This window comes from Protopterus annectens, chromosome 16.part0 (genome assembly GCF_019279795.1).
Source record: "Protopterus annectens isolate FY-2018-M chromosome 16.part0, PAN1.0, whole genome shotgun sequence".
Taxonomy (NCBI): domain Eukaryota; kingdom Metazoa; phylum Chordata; order Ceratodontiformes; family Protopteridae; genus Protopterus; species Protopterus annectens.
The window spans coordinates 252,923,547-252,937,018 of NC_056750.1; the positions used below are offsets into that span (position 1 = coordinate 252,923,547).

The window sequence follows — 13,472 nt, forward strand, 5'->3', positions numbered from 1 at the left end:
GGGTCATTATCTGGACAGGTCTGTCCAAGGCACGTGGCAGGTTCACGAAACACACTTACATATCAATATCCTGGAAATGAGAGCGGTGCTACTGGTGTTGCAAGCACTTCATCATGCTCTTCCCCAGGGTACTATTGCGATTTTATCCGACATGTCGGTAGTCTGTTACATAAACAAGCAAGGCGGAACCAGGTCCTACCCTCTTTGCCCAGAGGCCATGAGAGTGTGGCATTGGGTGATTGCTACCCAGCGTTTCCTAGTGGCAACGCACATTCCGGGGAAATCCAATGTGATTGCAGACAGGCTGAGCAGGACTTTCCTGTTGCCCCACGAGTGGTCCCTCAATGACAGGGTGGCTGCAAACATCTTCGCCAAGTGGGGCCTCCCTTGTTGCGACTTGTTCGCCAGTCCTCACAATGCGAAATGCAGGGAGTTCTTCACTCTGACTCCCTCTCAGGGGCAGATTCCCAGGGACGCTCTAGCTCACAGTTGGCCCCCTGGTCTACTTTACACCTTCCCTCCGGTTCCCCTTCTCCCAAAGGTGATACAGAAGGCGCTAGGAAGCGACATGATTTTGATCGCTCCACACTGGCCTTGTCAGGTTTGGTTCCCCTTCCTTCTGAGGTATGCGGTGGAAGGCCCATGGTTTCTGGACCTGGTGCCCGACCTGTTAACTCATCAGTTGGGACAGTCTCACCCATCCCTCAGGTCCTTTAGGTTGGCCGCTTGGTTACTCCACTTCCAACCTTAGTCAGAGATAACTCTTTCTCCAGACGTCATCCACATTTTGTCCTCTTCTCACAAACCTTCCACTATTAAACTGTATTCCAGCAAATGGAAGAGGTTTGCTCTTTGGGCCCAGCAACGAGGTATAGATCCCCTTACCGCCCCAGTACCTCAGGTTTTAAAATTCCTGGCTTCTTTGTTTTGTTTGGGCTCTTCAGTTTCCACAATTAAAGTCCAACTGGCGGCTATCTCTAATTTTCATGTCTCCTTTGAGCCTTCCTTAATGGCAAACGGGCTTTGCAAATCTTTCCTTAAAGGAGAGTGGCTCCTTCGGCCCCCAATAGCCCATCCTGTGCCCCCTTGGGACCTGAATATGGTTCTAGCTTATTTAACTGCCCGCCCCTTTGAACCAGCAGCTACTTGTGATATAAAATTTCTATCTTGGAAAACCGCCTTTTTGGTGGCAATACAGATCTCAGAGCTTCAGGCTTTCTGTTCTAATCCTCCTTATTTGACCTTTCACAAAGACAGTGTGTCCAAGTTAAATCCCTCTTTCTTGCCCTAGGTAGCATCCCCTTATGCATTCAACAATCCTTGGAGCTCCCTGTGTTTTTTCCCAAATTCTCCAATAGCGCAGAATATATTTTCCATCAGTTGGATGTTCACAGACAACTGCATTTTTATTTAAGTAGGACCAATCAGACACGAAAGTCAGATCAGCTGTTTGTGTCCTTTGCGGAAAATAGGTTGGGTCAACCGGTGGCTAAAACAACCATAGCCAAATGGATTAAAGATTGCATCTCCTTCATTTATTCACGGTCCGGCAAAGAGCTACCCTTCCCAGTCAGGGCTCATTCTACCAGGGCAATGGCTACTTCTGTAGCATTCCACTCCAAATTATCGATAGATGATATCTGTGCGGCCACTACCTGGACTTCTCTGCACACCTTCATTTCTCATTACAAGATAGATGTGGCTTCTCGAGGTAGAGCTTCCTTTGGTTCCACAGTTCTCAGGAGTGTTTTCCAATGAGCCACCCGGGATTTAGGTGCTAGGGACGCTGTCCCATCAGTTATGAATGTAGGCGAGATAGGATCCCATTACATCTTTTAGTTATGTACTTACCATAACTTCGGATGTATGGGATCCATCTCGCCTACATTCATACGTACCCGCCCTCCTTCCCCCTTCCCATTGGATTTAGAGGGAATGTTGCTACTTACTGAGTTTCTCTTGATGGACTTTAGTTACAGTTGCTGGTATGTCTGTGTCTGGATGTAGGTATGAAAGCGAACAAACAAGATCTGGGGAAGCAGGCGTGGTGCATTCTGGGATAAGGGTTAGCCCAGCCAATTAGAGACTTCGTTCTAGTATATAGTGGCCGAGTCGGAGCCAATGGATAATCTCCGAACCCATCAGTTATGAATGTAGGCGAGATGGATCCCATACATCCGAAGTTATGGTAAGTACATAACTAAAAGTTTGCCTCCCCCCAAAACTGTCAGTTGGGCAAATTCTGCACAAGAACTCCCCACAAACAAGCTTGGAAAGTGGATGCACTTTCCTTCAGCTGGAAAAACATATCAGTTTATGCCTTTCCTCCTCTGCCTCAGCTCTCCAAAGTACTATTAAAAATCAAACCAGACAAACCAAGGATGATTTTGATTGCACTAGACTGGCCACGCCAACACTGGTGTGTACCCCCTCTTGCGCAGTGTCACTGTGGGCCCCATGGCACCTGCCTCACTCCTATTCTATTGTCAAGCAGGAAAAACAAATTCTGCATCTCCAGCTTCAAACACTGAATCTAGCAGCCTGGCTAATTATGTAATTTTTCCTTTACCATCCCTCAGCAAAACAGTGATGGATATCATTTTAGAGGCAAGGAGGCCTAGTACCAGAAAGTCATAGGCTGAAAAATTGAAAAGATTCTGTGCCTGGAACCAATCTCAAGGGATGAGCACAACAGTGCCCAATTTACCTCAGATTTTGCAATACTTAACTGAGATGCTTCATAAGGGCCGTTCTTTCTCATCCATCAAAATTCACACACCAGCTATCTCAGCTCATAACACAACCACCCCTCTTCTCTCATTCACTGCTTAAGCAGTTCATCAGAGGGGCCAAAAATCTGCGACCACCCAGGAGAGCTCCACCTCCAGCCTGGGACCTCAACTTTGTATTGGAAAAGCTCACCCTTCCTCCTTACGAGCCAGCTGCCACTGCAGACTTAAAATTCCTTTCTTGGAAAACCGCTGTCCTTTTAGCAATCACTTCAGCAAGATGGGTATCTGAATTACAGGCCCTCATTGCAGTGGAGCCTTTCACCAACTTTCATGTGGACAGGGTGTCCCTCAGGACCAATCCCTCAATGCCAAAGGTGGTATCCAGTGTGGCCCTTAATCAGTCCATACATTTACGAACCTTCTTTCCTAATCCACAGAACAAAGGGGAACGGATTCTGCACTCCTTAGACGTGCACAGACAACTTAGATTCTACTAGACAGAACTAAACCTCAAAGGAAATCTGATCAACTGCTGGTGGCATTTGCTGCCAGGGCAGAGGGGAAAGCTATTTCAAAGCAAACCATTTCCAAATGGATAGGCCATTGCATTCATGTTTGCTACAAACACCATGGAAAACCTATCGTACAGGGGATCAGACCCCACTCTACCAGGGCTGCATCTACCTCTACAGCCTTTCTCAGAGGCATCCCTACCAGGGACACCCTAGAAGCTGCTACCTGGAGTTCTGTACATACTTTCACCAAGCATTACCATCTGCCAATTTTATCTAAATCCAGAGCTGGCTTTGTCACTGCAGTCTTGCAGAGCTTTTTAGCTGTCCTAATTCTATTTAAATTCCTCCTCCCATCCTTAGCTTTGGGAATCTACCCAAAAGTGATGACTGCAACAGTGAAACACGATGAATATAGTACAGTTGTGTACACTTACCATAAATGTAGATGTTGGTGTATTCACTGTTGCAATCCTGGTTACCCTCCCTCCAGCCCCCTTCTTTTTCTTTTTTTGGATATACCTCTACTTTCATTTACTATCTTCAAAAGCTTTTTGGTGCATCTCCTTTTTTGTTGGAGGTACAACCTTGTATATTTATAGATTTAATTGCTTCCCATTAAGGGGGCACCTGACATCTGGGGCAAGAAAAACTGATTAAATGGCATCAACTGCGTGTTTTATACCCCCAATGACCTGACGTCATGGAAGAGGGGACAGCAACCGACGCAGGACCCAAGACTTTGTTAATCTGGCAGACTGAGGGCTACTGGCAGGCAGATAACCCCAAAAGTGATGACTGCAACAGTGAATACACTCAACATCTACATTTATGGTAAGTGTACACAACTGTACTTTTGCTTTAGAGATCCTGGTTAACACACTTGTTTTGTGCATTTTGCCTTGCAGCATAGTGCACCTTTAGTTTTAATGTAATACCTTATTGTCCAGCATTTTACCTTCTTACAGAATGGTGCACGCTTAATTTCAATGTAACTTCTTATTGTCCTGCATTTTACCTTCTCACAACATTATGTACCTTTAATTTTGATGTAATTTCTTATTCAGACAACCAATTTTAAGTCATTCCAGATGTTACTTTGTACAGAGAACTTGCATGGGCTTAAAAACCTCAGCTTTGGCCGGCTAAGAACCAGTTGTATTCAACTGGACGTATAAGAATTTAAGTACCTTTATCTGCACTTTTTTTTTAAAAAAAAATACAGTATTTAAATTTATTTTAACTGTGTGGAAGGAATATTAACTGAACTGGAAGTTTTGACTCTGCTCTTCAGTTAGTGCTGCTTGAATTTTATTATTTGTTAGTAATTGCAGGTGTGGGGGTAGCCACATTCTTTGATTTCCTGTCCTTGCCTATTTAAGTGGTACAGTGTGAAATATTTTCTGCTTAAAAACCTCAGCTTTGGCCGGCTAAGAACTTGTTGTATTCAACTGGATGTATGAGAATTTAAGTAACTTTATCTGCACTTTTTTTTTTCTCAAAAAAATACAGTATTTAAATTTAATCTGAAGTAGGAACTTCATTTGTCAGCAACCTGTGGGATATGGATCCGATCTCGGATCCGAGCCGGCAACGTCTAACATAGCATAGATCCGAGCTCCTAGCTCCTCCCCCTTACCCATAATCCCCTGCCTGCCCTAACTGTCCTCAGATCTAGTTTGCCGCTCTTCAAGCAACAGCTAGGTTCAGAGCTCTTGGCGTTTTGTGAGAAAAAAAGTTTTTATATTTTTTCCTTCTGAGTGACTGGTTGTGTGTGTGATAAGTTTACCCTTTCTCCTTTTACATATATAACTTGTTTTATTTAAGTATAATTCTCTCTCCCCCGCTGGTCGTAGCGTGTGTGTGTGTGTGTGTGTGTGTGTGTGTGTGTGTGTGTGTGTGTGTGTGTGTGTGTGTGTGTGTGTGTGTGTGTGTGTGTGTGTGTGTGTGTGTGTGACTGGATTAGGGGCCTAGTGAGTGCGCTTACTTCAGTATGTCTGAGGCCCCTAAGGCAATTTTTTTCGAAAAGCACAGAGTGTGGTCACAAGCTTTCACTGGCTGATGGCCACACTCTGTGCGTTAGGTGCCTTGGGGTTGAACACCTCTCATCGGGTTGCACAATTTGCGCGGCGTTCAACCCCAGGGCACTCAAGAATCGAAGGTCGAAGCTAGTTCTGGCGGGTCTTCTACCCCCAGACTCTGCTTCGGCCTCCGGTGCTTCGGTGCCCGCTACCCCACCGGTAGCAGTCACCTCTGCCTCCCTTCCTCCGACCGGGACTCAACCTCCCGCTTTGGCTCCGGAGGATAGGGAGGCCAAGAAAGGGAAGCGGCGGGCCGAGGACTCTTCATTGGCCCTGCCCGCCAAGAGGGCTTCCCCGTCCAAGTCTTCTCTATCTCCTCCTCCTCGGATCCGATCCCCTTGTTTCTCCCCGGGTCCCGAGGAGGACGTGATCCGGTCCCCGTCGAGGTCATCGAGGTGACACTCCAGGTCTGCCTCTGTGGCCTCGTCGAGGTCCACTTTTAGCATGTCTGATGCGGATATGGACCGGATGATGAGGAGATTCATCCAGGCCCAGATGCAGATGGGAGTGCTCTTGCCTCCCCCCCCCCCCCCCTGGGGGGGAGCTTGACCCCTTTTTTCGCTCCTATAGCTCCTTCTCCAACCCGCATTCCGGACTCAGAGCCGAGCCACGTTGGATCCGGGGGTAGGTTGGAGCCGACCATGCTGGGCACGTCGGATCCGACCTCTCGGAGCCGTGGGCCGAGCTTCGGATCCGAGGGATTCGGTGTGCTTTCGGCTCCGTCCCGGTCTGAGCACACTGGTCCTTCGGATCCGATGTTCTCGGCGCCGGGTCCGGTCCCCGCTTCGGATCAGAGTGGGAGTCTGATCTCAGATCCTTCTGAGAGCGGTTCCCCCTCTGCTTTCGCTGCGGTGGAGAGGGCACTGTCGAGTGCTTCCAGGCCTCCGGTCCTGGCTTCGGCTCCCTCCTGCACTCCTTCTCATCTGATCCTGGCTCCCCTCATCCAGACCTCTGGGCAGCCTGCCTCAGCGCCTTTAGGAGTTCCAGTGGAACAGGTTACAGCCCGTGAGGACTCCTCGGACAGCCCCCCCGAGGAGATTCCCCACAAGGCAAAGTGCAAAAGGAGGCACATAGACTCCCCTGAGAGTCTCACAGAAGATACGGACTTGGATGAAGGGGAAGGCTCCCCGAGATCACCCCCTGAGGATGTCTCCTTTGGAGACATCATGGAAATGCTCAAAATCAGCGGTGGGTGGTCGGCCCCCAAGGCTTCCTCTGACGAGTCCGTATTCCTTGAGGCGTTCGAGGCAGGACCATCTACCTCTTGTGTGTCCCCTCCACCCGACCCCCTGGTGGATCTCGTATCCTCTAGGGCTTGGAAGGAACCAGACACCGTAGAGCCGATCCCCAAGCGCCCAGACAAAATTTTGAGCCCCCCTGCAGAGAGATCACATTGGAGCAGAGGTCCCCCTGTGGATGCCATGTTGGTGGCTGCAGCCACTAAAAGAGTTGGCTCAAGAGAGCCCCATGGTTCATCCTCCGAGCAAAGAGTCTCGCGCGATGGACCGTCTTGGGAAGCGGGCTTTCAGTTCAGCGACCTTCTCTGAGGGCCTTGAACTATATGGCACACGTTATTAGGATGCAGCGGGACCTAATTAAGGAATACGCTGCTTCCCCCCCGGGGTCCATGTCGGAGGGAGACAAGGATTTGTACTCTTCCCGAATGACCACCCTCCGCTCTATCTCTAATACCTCTATGCGGCTATATTGTCATGCTACAGAGGGAGCCGCTAGTGCAGGCGGAGTCGGGCTTGTCATGAGGAGACAGGCCTGGCTCCGTCACTGTGACTTCTCGGAACCCTTTAAGGCGTCATTCGCGAATGCCCCTTTTGATGGTTCTGCACTGTTCGGCAAAACCGTTCGCGACACTCTTGTCCAGAGCGAGAAAGACTGGAAGACCTTGTCTGCCGTCTGAGTCCACATCTCTGCGCCCCAGAGGTCCTTTTCCAAGGACCAAAAGGGTCAGAAGAAGATGTGGTTCCAAAAATCGCATCAATCTCAGTCTGCTCAGGACAACCAGTCCTCTCGTGGCAGAGGAGGATGGGGAGGAAGCCGCCCCAGAGGCAGAGGAGGTCCGAGGAATTTTGGGTCCATAGAACCTTTCTCTGAGAGGACCACGCAGAACCCCTGAGGGGTTTCCCGACTGCTCCACTCTGGAAGCAGTCGGGGGGCGTTTTTCGAAGCACCTGGCAAAATGGGAGTCCATAACAACAGATCGCTGGGTGCTTCGCATTATATCCAGAGGTTACCGAATTCCCTTCATAGCCAACCCCAGAATCAGAAGCCTTCCCGATGTCCCACCCAGTCAAAAAAAGGCGGCCGCTGCAGAAATCCAGCAGCTTCTACAAAAAAGAGCCATCCAGCCTGTCCCCCCAGATCAAGTCAGATCAGGGTTTTACTCCAGCTTCTTTCTGGTGCCAAAAAAGACTGGGGACTTCAGGTCCATCCTCTACCTCTCTTTCCTAAACCTGGTGGTACCCAAACAAAAGTTCCGAATGGTCACGTTGCAATCCGTCCTCCCCTTATTGCGGGAGGGCGACTGGATGTGCTCTATAGACCTCAAGGATGCGTACTATCTCGTTCTAGTGGACAGGCGTTCCAGGAGGTTCCTCCGCTTCCGGATGGGAGCCAGTCACTTTCAATTCAGGGTCCTCCCCTTCGGTCTCACCTCAGCCCCCAGGGTGTTCACCAAGGTCCTAGCGGTAGTAGCGGCCCACCTGAGACTCCAGGGAATTCGGGTCTTTCCATACCTGGACGACTGGCTCCTCACAGCCCCAACAAGGCATCTACTTTGCTCAGGCAGGGACTATTTTCTCGGTCTGGCTCCACTATTATGATTAACCATCAACATGACCAAATCCTTTCTCATCCCTACACAGATGCTATATTTTATAGGGGCAGGACTGGATTCCAGACAGATGCTTGCGCTCTTGACTCCAGATCGACTTCGGAACCTGATGTTACACGTGCATGCCATTCTTCATCTGCAAACTCCTTCGGCGGAATTGATTCTGAGGGCCGTAGGATCTATGGCGGCTGCAATCCCTCTGCTACCATTGGCCCGGTTGAACATGAGGGTTCTACAGTGTACCCTCCAGGTACAATGGTCCCTGTCTTTCAACCCTCTGTCTCACCCCGTTTCCTTAAGCAAGGTTTGCAGAAAATCACTCCTGTGGTGGCTCCAGTCTCCCAACCTCCACACGGGCCGTCCCTTCTCACTACCTCCACCAGTCGACAGTGACCACGGACGCTTCTCGCCTGGGGTGGGGGGGGGGCATTTTTCAGGCAGAACAGTCCAAGGCACTTGGAACGACGTAGAGACCTCCTTGCATATCAACGTCCTAGAGATGAGAGCAGTGCTTTTGACGTTGCAAGCACTACACAACTCTCTTCCGGTAGGGACAATTGCGGTACAGACAGACAACATGTCGGTAGTCTGGTACATCAACAAACAGGGGGGAACCAGGTCATACCCCCTTTACCGCGAGGCCATGAGAGTGTGGGAATGCGCGATTTCCACCAACCACTTTCTCATAGCAATGCACATTCCGGGACGGTCCAACATTTTAGCGGACAGGCTCAGTCATACTATCCTGACTCCTTATGAGTGGTCTCTCAACCACCGAGTGGCAGAGCAAGTATTTGCCTGATGGGGGCGACCTTGTTGCGATCTTTTTGCCTCTCCTTCAAACACCAAATGCAATGATTACTTCGCTCTGATCCCCCCCCCCCCCTCCGGGGAAGTCCCCGAGAGACTCTCTAGTTCATGCTTGGCCTCCCGGTCTGCTTTATGCTTACCCTTCTCTACCCCTGATGCTGAAATTGTTACAGAAAGCCAGGCAGCTGGGGAGCAGAATGATCCTCATTGCCCCATTCTGGCCTCGTCAGACGTGGTTCCCTTACCTATGGTCTCACCTAGTGTATCCACCATGGATTCTGGATCCCATTCCGGATCTCATCTCTCATCCTCTCGGTCTTCCAACTCCGAACCTGGTCAACCTCAAGCTGACGGCTTGGTTGCTCCAGTTCCACTACTCATAAGGACTCCCGGGATCTCATCACCGGTTAAAGCCATTCTTGTAGCAGCTCACAAGCCTTCCACCAGGAAGGTTTATCGGAGTAAGTGGAAACGCTTCACCATTTGGGCAAAACACCGTCGTTTAGACCAGTTTACAGCCCCGATATCGTCGGTTCTAGATTTTCTAACCTCTCTCTTTCACCAGGGGGCTAGTTCTTCCACAGTCAAGGTACAACTGGCAGCAATCTCATACTATCACGTGGGGCAAGAGTCTGGCCCTCTTATCACTTCCAAACTGTGTAAGACCTTCCTCAAGGGTACCTTCCTCCTTAGGCCTCCAGTTAAAGAGGTGGTACCTCCATGGGATTTATCCTTAGTCTTGCAGGCCTTGACTGGTCCCCCATACGAACCGGCTGCCACGGTTGATCTCAAATTTCTCTTGGAAAACAGCCTTTTTGGTGGCCATAACTTCAGCCAAAAGGGTATCGGAATTGCAAGCCCTTTGCGTTAAACCCCACCATATTTGGTTTTTCACCCGGATAGGGTTTACCTCAGAATCAACCCGTCCTTTCTACCCAAGGTATCTTCAGAAGCGAACATCAATCAATCCATCAATCTCCCAGTGTTTTTCCCCAACTTTCATAACAAAGGAGAGTACAAGCTTCATTCCTTGGACGTACACAGACAATTACGTTTTTATATCCACAGAACTGCTGGTCATAGGCAATCCGATCAGTTGTTTATCTCCTTTGCCAAAAGTAATTTCGGAAAATCAGTTTCTAAGGTTTCTCTCTCTAGATGGATCTAGAGTTGTATTCTGTTAGCATATCAGAGTTCGGGAAGGCCTGCACCTCAAGGAGTCCGTGCTCATTCTACTAGGGCCGTTGCTACTTCTGCAGCTTTTCAGGCTAGGGTTCCACTGAATGACATTTGTTCCGCAGCCACTTGGGCTTCGTCTCACACTTTTATCAACCATTATAAAATAGATGTCGTTTCCCGAGGTAGAGCGTCCTTCCATGAAGGCCACCCAAGACTTAGGTAGCTGGGGACTCTGTCCCACAGGTTGCTGACAAATGAAGTTCCTATTTCAGATTAAGAAGTTATGTACTCACCATAACATTCCATCCGAGTAGGTATCTTCATTTGTCTGCAACCATCCCCCCCCTCCTTCCCCCTGACAGTTTGGATCGCTCTTGTGTTATTAGCATATGTTCCCATTGGGACACCTGTTATCTGTTGTGCTATGGGGCAAACTTGATCTGAGGTCAGTTAGGGCAGGCAGGGGATTATGGGTAAGGAGGAGGAGCTAGGAGCTCGGATCTATGCTATGTTAGAAGTTGCCGGCTCGGATCCGAGATCGGATCCGTATCCCACAGGTTGCAGACAAATGAAGATACCTACTCAGATGGAACGTTATGGTGAGTACATAACTTCTTATTTTAACTGTGTGGAAGGAATATTAACTGAACTGGAAGTTTTGACTCTGCTCTTCAGTTAGTCCCACCCAACCTCCCTGTTTTTGTTTTGGTGTTGATCTTAGTGGCCTTGCAACTGCCTGCCCCTCTTGTAAATTTGTGTTTGGATACTCCTTCTGGGCCCATCTCATTTGCTCACTCAACTGAGTGCAGTGAGATCATATTCTGATTTCAGGCACTCCTACTGTGTACAAAGAGAGCATCTGGGAAACGGAAAAAAAAAATTTAGCTTGTTTCCTGCCTTTCCTGTTAAGTGGTATAGACTATTTGTAGGCTTCTGAGCCCCCAAGCCCTTCTGTGTTGGAGGGAAGCCTTCTAGCTTAGTTTTTTTCTTATAACTAGCCAGTTTTCTAGTTTCAGCACTCAAATCTGTTTCTTTGATCTCAGCACTTGTTCAGAAAAAAAAAAAAAATTTCTTCTGCTTTTTACTGTACTTGTGTTTCTACCTACTTTTTTTTACTTTTGCATCATCTTAAAAGTACTCAGTTGTATTTATTACTGCATGGTGTAACTCATTCTAAGCCTTTTGGTTTAAACAGTTGTTTTGCACGGAGAGGGTTTGTGGTCTGCACTGTAGTGGCAGAACAGGTAGCTTGCATCCTTCTAGGTTGGAAACTGCTGATTGATGGCTCAGTGTCTGTTATTCTAAAAGTGTATTAATTCTGGTTTAAGCACTTGGGCTTTCAGGCCAGTTATTTTACATTAAGAGGGTTCGTGGTCTGCACTCTTGTGGGAGGAGAGGCTGGACTCTGCCCTTCTGAGCTGGGAATTTCTGGTTAAAGGCTTATAGTGCATGCATATCTGAACTGCTTCTTACTGAAGTTGGTGCGCCTTGTTTGCTGTGGAAAAGACTGGATTCGGGCCTGCTGGATCTAGCTTTGTTTGTGTAACTTGAGCACTAATCCAGGCATTCTCTAAAGTATTCAATTGTATTTATTACTGCTTGGTAGTAACTTGATTAAAGTGTAGCTATCATTCTAAGTCTTTTGGATTAAGCACTTGGGCTTCAGACTAGTTGTTTTACATTAGGAAGGTTTGTGGCATGCACTGTGGTGGCAGGACAGGTAGCTTTCATCCTTCTAAGTTGGGAACTGCTGATTGAGAGCCCAGTGTCTGTTATTCTTAAAGTGTATTAGTTCTGGTTTAAGCACTTGGGCTTCAGGCCAGTTATTTTACATTAAGAAGGTTCGCGGTCTGCACTCTTGTGGGAGAAGAGGCTGGACTCTGCCCTTCTGAGCTGGGAATTTCTGGTTAAAGGTTTATAGTGCCTGAATATTTGAACTGTATCTTACTGAAATTGGTACACCTTGTTTGCTGTAGCATAGACTAGATCCAGGCCTGCTGAATCTAGCTTTGTTTATATGCTTGTTGTTTGCTTATTTCCCTGGAACGCTAATTCCACCTAATACGCGGCTTCTCAGCGCTTCTGTGGATCACTAGTGATATCTGCATTGCTTACTGTACTTATTTCCTTGTTTCACTTGAAAGAAAGTTACTGTTTGTCGTTTTTGCATTTAAGTTACCTGTAACACATTGCACTTAAGTTACCTGGCACTTGCTCACTAAAGCAATTATATAAGTCGGCACTAAAAATTAAAAGCACTACACCCTCACGCCCCACTGGCCGTTGTTTTCAATTAAGGAATTCCCAATATTATTCTAACATGTCCAAAGGTCAGTTGTCAGTCTCCTCTCCGGTCCAGCTGGTGAATCTGGGAATCTTGAGGCAATGTTACAACTGCCTCATGTACACAGACAACCCTCTCCTCCCAACAAATTCCAACCCATGTGAGAGATGCAACCATATAGCCAAACTGGAGGCTAAGCTCTGTCAACTCAGTACTGGCATAACCAGTCAGGAGGAGAAGGAAACCACACTCACTACAATTCCAGTCTCACATAGACCTACCACGACAGCAAACCAAACACATAATCACACAAAAACATACTCGGAGGCTCTAAATAAAGATCTGCCTAAGCAGCAGAGACCTCCAAAGCAGACACCCAAGCAACCGCTACCCCAAAACAAAACAAATGCAACACATCTCACAAAGCCAGTGTGCCAAACAGTCACAGCCCTTAAGACTAAACACACCTGATACACTTGTAATAGGTGACTCTATCGTCAGGCACACTGACGTCCCGCTCACCAGGCTGAACAAGGAGAGGGTCACGGTGAGCAGCCTGTCTGGCGCTAGGATCCGCCACTTAACACAAGCACTCGGGTCACTCCAAGCCAAGTACAAATATGACTCGGTCATTGTCCATGCTGGTGTGAATGACCTGAGACGTACCTCCCTGGACTACATGAAAAGAGACCTAAAGGAGCTCTCTGAGCATGTAGCCCAGGCCGGTATGACCCTGACCTTGAGTAGCATCTTACCGTCACCAAGAATGATGCCACAATATGAAGACAAGATTATCAATTTGAACAATTGGCTTAAGTACTGGTGTCATTCAAAGGGGATCCAATGCCTGTCAGCTTGGGATGATATGCTCGACAAGCCACGACGCTTCGCTAGGGACGGCTTGCATCTGTCACCCCTGGGCTTTCGGATATTGGCAAAGGCTCTTGCTACCCCCATAGTGCCTTTTTTAGGCAAGGCTCAAAAGACAAACCCACCTCCATAGGTATCACAAGGGATAAGAAACTA

General features: G+C 48.2%; 1 protein-coding gene across 3 annotated transcripts in view; it reads left to right on the top strand.

The window, feature by feature from the left end:
* The window catches only part of TINF2 (TERF1 interacting nuclear factor 2), a 767,662-nt gene that overhangs the window by 215,904 nt on the left and 538,286 nt on the right, over positions 1–13,472 (top strand). The gene's annotated exons all lie outside the window — the stretch shown is intronic.